Source organism: Vicia villosa, linkage group LG3 (assembly GCF_029867415.1).
Source record: "Vicia villosa cultivar HV-30 ecotype Madison, WI linkage group LG3, Vvil1.0, whole genome shotgun sequence".
Lineage (NCBI taxonomy): Eukaryota > Viridiplantae > Streptophyta > Magnoliopsida > Fabales > Fabaceae > Vicia > Vicia villosa.
In genome coordinates this window covers 103,087,855-103,094,810 of record NC_081182.1, presented here as the reverse complement: position 1 = coordinate 103,094,810, position 6,956 = coordinate 103,087,855, and the positions used below count along the sequence as shown (strand labels likewise).

Genomic DNA, 6,956 nt, shown 5'->3' with positions numbered 1-6,956 from the left:
TAATGTTATATTTTACTTCAAAATCTCATGATGTGATGGATTGACCTTGTAAAAGGCTAAAATTGATTTCTATTATATTACAAAAAAAAATCATTTTTTAAAATTATTGAATTATCAATATAATTTGTTATTCATAAGTTCATTAATATATATATATATATATATATATATATATATATATATATATATATATATATATATATATATATATATATATATATATATATATATATATATATATATATATATATATATATATATATGTGTGTGTGTGTGTATATATATATATAATAGTCTTTAAATTTAATGAATAACCAATGTCTTTATAAATTAAATATATTGATTATTTGATGAATTTAAAATGCAAAATAAAATTTATAATCAAAATAGGAAAAAAAAATGGTAACGTGTTAAAAATCTATATTTGAGGTAATTTTTCGGTTGATTAAATTAGAGTACAGACTTGTGCATTATCTGTTGGAACAAATAACTCTTAAAACTTTCTCAACAATTCATGAAAAATTACAATAGCTTTAAAAATAAATAAATAAAAGGAAAGAATCTAATATTTAATCATAAATTAACAATACTATTAATGCCAGTCATCAAGTACTGTGTTTTGTATGTTTTGCATGTATGATGTATGTATGATAACTTACATTAGTAAAGAAAATAATGCATTAAAAGAATACTGTTTTGTATGGGAAAACCATATCTTTAAATGGAGTGCTCTCCCTAGTGACATAAATATTCATTTTACCGTAATTTCGACAGTTACCATATTTGATATTTTTCTGCCAACAAACAATAACACATGTTTATTCTACTAATTAATAATGCAGGGCCATTCTGAGATCAAATTGTTATCACAACGAAGGACACAATGCTCCTTGTACTTACTGTGGTAATTTATATATGGTGATGTTTGGACTTGTTCAGATTATAGTGTCGTTCATACCGGATCTCCATAACATGACTTGGGTTTCCGCTATTGCCGCAATAATGTCATTTTCATATTCATTCATTGGACTAGGACTTGGCATATCAACAGTCATACGTAAGACTCAATTTCTGTCAATTTAATATTATGTTTATTTGTTATCTTCAAGCCTCTTGATACATATTTCATATAACTTATTTTGATTTTGCAGAAAATGGTAAAATTATGGGAAGTTTGACAGGAGTACAAACCACCAATGTTGCAGACAAAATTTGGGTAATTTTCCAGGCAATTGGTGACATTAGCTTTTCCTATCCATACCCAATGCTCCTTCTGGAAATACAGGTACCTTTAATATTTCATATTCAATTTTGATTAGTAAAGGGTGATATTTTTATATTATATATATATATATATATATATATATATATATATATATATATATATATATATATATATATATATATATATATATATATATATATACATATTAAATAAATTATTGAATTTTGTTGATCAAAGGACACACTAGAGTCTCCTCCATCAAAGAATCAAACCATGAAAAAGGCCTCTGTGACTTCAATCGGCATTACAACCACTACAACACGCGTGGGCTTTAAAAGCGCTTTTTTGGGGCTTTAAAAGCGCTGTGAAAGCCAGCGCTGGCGTAGGTAACAAAAGCGCTTTTGAAAGCGCTCTGGTAGACCCCCCTATAAGAGCGCTTTTCTGAAAAAAGCGCTCTGGTAGACCCCCCTATAAGAGCGCTTTCTTAGAAAAAGCGCTCTCGTAGGGTGGCCTATGAGAGCGCTTTTTCTGGAAAAGCGCTTTTGTAGGTGTCTATTATTTTTATAATTTTTTTATTATTTCTAAACCTGCACTTTTGGCAGCAATATTTCAGAACCTGTAATTTACTATTTTTTGGCAGTATTTTTTCATGAACCTATAATTTATCATTTCTAATCGATATATACCATTATAATCGATATCGATTATATACAAAAAAAGTATTATATTATATACCATTAATGTAAATCAAAATACATATATACATATTTCTAAACCAAAACAACTAAACCAATTCACATATTTCTAAACCAAAACAACTAAATGGGAAACAACTTCCGAGTTCTTATACAACCAATGTACGCTTCCTGTATTATCTGGAGCTATGTTGTATTGATGCTTTAGTGGAGAACCAGTAGTCACCTGAGCTATGTTGTATTGTATCACAGAATATGAATCAAGTAACTGTACCCCGAAGGATCCTGCCACAGAAGATTTCGGGGTACAATTACTTGATTCATATTCTGTGGAACATAATCGGCAGGGGCACATTGTGTTTTATCCTTTACCAGTCCATCCACTGTTTGAAGCTCAACCTACAATAGAAAAACGTGATTATTACTAACTACATATAGAAAATCTTGAATCATGTAAAAGTTGATGAAACAGATATAGCAGAAAAGAAAATTAAACCTGCAAACGCTGCTCTGTAGCTCTGGTTGTGCCTCTTAGCACACCCAGTTCATGTTTCAGCACGTGAATTGCTTCACTTACATGGAGCCCTTGTAGGTCTATCATTATCGCATGCCCTCTACCATTAACTTGCATCTTTGGACCAACTGGATTCCTGAAAAATCATAGAGTTGTACAGTGATGGAGAAGATTATAACTCCTACATCAACATCACACAAAATTCCAAGCTGCTTCGCCTTCTTCAACAAACTGTTTCTCCGCTTCGAAAACGCAACTTGCCTACTCATAGAATTATCAATCATCCTTATCACGATATTTCCTCTCCCCATTCAAATAAACCCTAACGAACCAGAAAAACACAGATCAAACGAATCAGAACTTCAATTTCATCACCAAAACCAAAAAGCACGAAAATCAAAAGTATAAACATGAAAAACGTAGATTCTGAAAAACTGTAATGAATATTGCAGTTTCATTGTTGCGGTTCAATACAGATATGAGAGAAGACGAATATGGAGGAAAATTGGATCAAGTTTCGGAGAGAGAAAGAAAATCTAGAGAGAGTGAGAGAGAGAGAGAAGCGCTTACTGGTTAAACCCTAACCTGAACAGAGAAGAGACGGTTGAAGGCTGGAGATGGAGTGAGGAAGGCGGCGGTGGAGTCGGTTGAAGGCTGGAGAGGGAGTGAGGACGGCGGCAGTGAGGGAGTCACGACGGAGAGGAGACGGTTGCTGGAGGGAGGGAGTTTGAAGACGGAGCAACGAAAGGAAGAAGAAGGTTCGCGTGTTTTGGATCTGAAACAAAACGCGTGTGTTTGTAAAATATAATTTTTTAAATGGGCTACCAGAGCGCTTTTCAAAAGCGCTTTAATAACACCCCCTACCAGAGCGCTTTTATCCCAAAAGCGCTTTCGTATCACCCACCCTATAAGAGTGCTTTTAAAAGCGCTCTCATACCCCCCCCCCCCTACCAGAGCGCTTTTTGAAAGCGCTCTCATACCCCCCCTACCAGAGCGCTTTTTTTGCATCATTTTCCCTTGTTTATTAATTTTGTTTTTAGCGAACCATACGAGAGCGCTTTTGCTAAAAGCGCTTTAGTAGCTGCGCTGCTACAGCTTATATTTGGCGTAGTGAACATTCTTCTATCTATGTTGTGGATGCTTTGGATATGCAGCATTTGGAAATGCCGCACCTGGAAATCTATTGATAGGGTTTGGATTTTACGAGCCTTTCTGGCTTATTGACATCGCCAACGTTTGTATTATCATTCATTTGGTTGGAGGATATCAGGTATTACTACTCTTACAAATCAAAAACTTTTTATTTTTTAATATTAAAAAACCATTTACACTATTCAACGATTTAATTTGTATGGTCTTTTCAACAGATATTCAGTCAACCAATATATAGTGCTGCTGATAGATGGTGTTCAAAGAAATACCCCAACAGTGTCTTTGTGAATGATTTCCACAGGGTAAAACTTCCCCTATTATCGGCTTTTGAGATAAATCTTTTCAGGTTTTGTTTCAGAACAACCTATGTGATTTCAACCATTGGACTTGCAATCTTATTTCCATACTTCAACCAAGTTCTGGGAGTATTAGGAGGCATAAATTTCTGGCCATTGGCTATATATTTCCCTGTTGAGATGTACCTTGTACAGAACAAAATTGGAGCTTGGACTAGAAAACGGATTGTTCTGCGAATATTTAGCTTTGCTTGTTTTCTTGTCACAATGATGGGATTTATCGGATCATTTGAAGGAATCATACGTGAGAAACTCAAGTAGTTTTCAGATTTATTATATAAGGATTAACTGTATAACTCACTTCGAAGAAGCATGGAATGATACTTGATGTATAACTCACATCGAAGAAGCGTGCGAGTTTAGATAAATTTGCTCTTTGTTATCAATAGTTTTTATTGTTGGATGGAGTTGTACTCTCTACGAAACCCTTGATTTTTGGATTTCTTATTGAGTTAATTATTTTTGCACTTTGTTTTCTCTAACTTTTTTTTACTATTCATTGTGCAATAATCATTAATGCCCTCAAGAACTTAATAACTAGTATGGAAATTAACTTTCGAATTTTCGTGATATGCATAATTTGTTTGCTTTTGTGTATTTTATTTTCAGAGTTTGACTTCTTTAATTATGATATGATTTTTCTGATTTAATTAAAACTAAAATTCTTGACAATCAGGAATAGTTAAGACATGGTAGAATGACCCAACATGCTTCAACATGACTCAACATGCTTTGTAAAATCTTCACTATAAAATATTTAACTTCTCGAGCATCCAATTGGAATGGAAAAAAAAGAGGATTAGTTTGGTTCGATTTAATTACTCAAAAGAGTAAGTATCTTAGCATTACAAACAAATAATGTTCTGATATAGTAATGTTGCACCCCAAAATTTGCCCATCTAATTCTTTTTCTAATTGGTTTATTGTTTCATCTACATTTACATCTTAGGTCATAAATAAAATCATGCATTCATTTAACTAATACCTGAGCATTGGGATCAAGGATCTTAGTAATTTGGATTCTTTATGATTTTTGAGGTTCTCCTCATCACTCAAGGTTATCCAGCTGCAATAGCATCTTCAACGAGGCTTCTCATAATATCAAGTGCTCCGGTGTTTTTTTTTAAAGGTTCAAATAAGTTTGCTCAGAACTGATGTTTTGGTTCTTTCTCAAATATATCAAGTCATCAAGATGCATCTCGAATATGGGAGTTAGAGTTTTGGGTTTCTATGCTTATTGAGGTTCATTAATTGAAGATAGGATTTAAGTTACTTGGCTCCTGTCGTGCAAATTTGGTATGGATTAGAAGATTGAATTGAAGTTAAGGTTCCTTTTAAAAAGATGAATTCAAATTCATTAACACTTTGAATTCGAATTTGCATTTGCATTTATCAAGTGAATCAAATTCTGAAGCACACAAGGGTGAAAGGTTTTACATGGAGTATTGCAAAATGTTCTCGAGATTAAGGAGTCATTGCCAAGACCTTGACTTTTGATCAAAGTCAACCATGGGAGGTTATCTGTTGATCAAAGTCTCTACTATGCTTGTGGTTCTCATATTTGGGGCACTTATTCAAAGTATCGCCATTGAAAAAAAGTGGGAAGAGTACAGAATATTCAAAATCACAAAAATAGAGAGAAAGTGCAAAAAAAGGGTTTTATTACAACATTTCAATCCATGCTCATTAAATTACAAAAGAAAAGAACCAATACAAACTGTTACATCATCATTTTTACAAGTCAGTATTCCAATCCTTAGGCTCCTTTACAAATCTCAAGACCATTTTCCTCTTCAAGCTTTCAAGTATAACCATCTCATAATCTCCAAGCCTTCCTTATTTGTGTCATCTTGCCTTCATGTAGAACCTGAATGAGTTACATGTTTGTTCACTGCCGGGACCAAGATAATTCAAACATAACTCGAACCGTAGTTGCACATTCCGTAACCATCTAAACACTTGAAAACCTGCATAATTTATGACCAAATCAGAGTTCTGCAATACAAAGAAAAAACCCACTGCAGCAGTTCAAACCATTCACCCTAACTATATATTCAAATAAACTAAATAGCAGCAGCCCCATACACTTCAAAATCTCTATTCCCTAACAGTTTCTATCCTAACAGTTTTCTCTTAACCAACTTTTAACCACCTAGTAACTAATTTCCATTTAAACTAACCCCTAACTGAATCAAAACCTTTAACTACCATACAATCCCATAACAGAATCAGTTATTAGTCTCTAACCACCTAACTTCTATAACTAACTTCTAACAGAATTTTAACCGCTTTCAACCAACCTCTAATCAACCTCTAACAGAACTCTCCCTAACCTCCAACAGATTCTCAACAAACTTGATAACAGAATATAACAGAAAAAAATCAGAGTTTGGGAAGGAACCTGCAATTGCTATAAATCAGGGCCTGGCTCCATTCATCAGGGCTTTTTTTTCACTCTTCTTCATTCACCATTTTCAGTCTCTTCCACAATTCATAATCTTCACCCTTCACTTCTACGATTCTTCTTCAACCATTTTCTTCATACACCATTCTCTTCCACCATTTTTCTTCATTGATCTTCAATCCACACTTCACCAAAATCATCCAAAAATCTGAGAGCTTTCTCTCTCATTTTCAGAGAGAAACTCCGTTGAATCATTCCCCAATTATCTCCACCATCTTCCACAATCCATAATCTATCTTCATCTTCCTCAACCCTCGATTCATTCTCCATCTTCACTTCTTGAACCATTCTCTCATCTCCATACACATCACCCTTCAACTCAATCTTCATCTGCAACCATTCACACAACTCCACTGCAGTTCACAAATCTCCCTTTAAGCCACATTGTAACACGATTCAATAACCTCAATTCACTTCGTTTCACATCGGCATCAAATCGACAGTTCTGCAGATATTCAATCTTTAACATCATCACCATCGCAAGCATAGAAGAAGAGGAAGAAAACGTAATCGAAGCTTACCGGTTTCTTGGACTTCTCTCTGGATTTCT

At 33.9% G+C, this 6,956-nt stretch overlaps 1 pseudogene; it reads left to right on the top strand.

Moving 5' to 3' along the window:
• The first annotated feature begins 846 nt into the window (after positions 1–846).
• On the top strand, positions 847–4,203 carry LOC131656458 (probable amino acid permease 7; annotated as a pseudogene).
• The last annotated feature ends 2,753 nt before the right edge of the window (positions 4,204–6,956 follow it).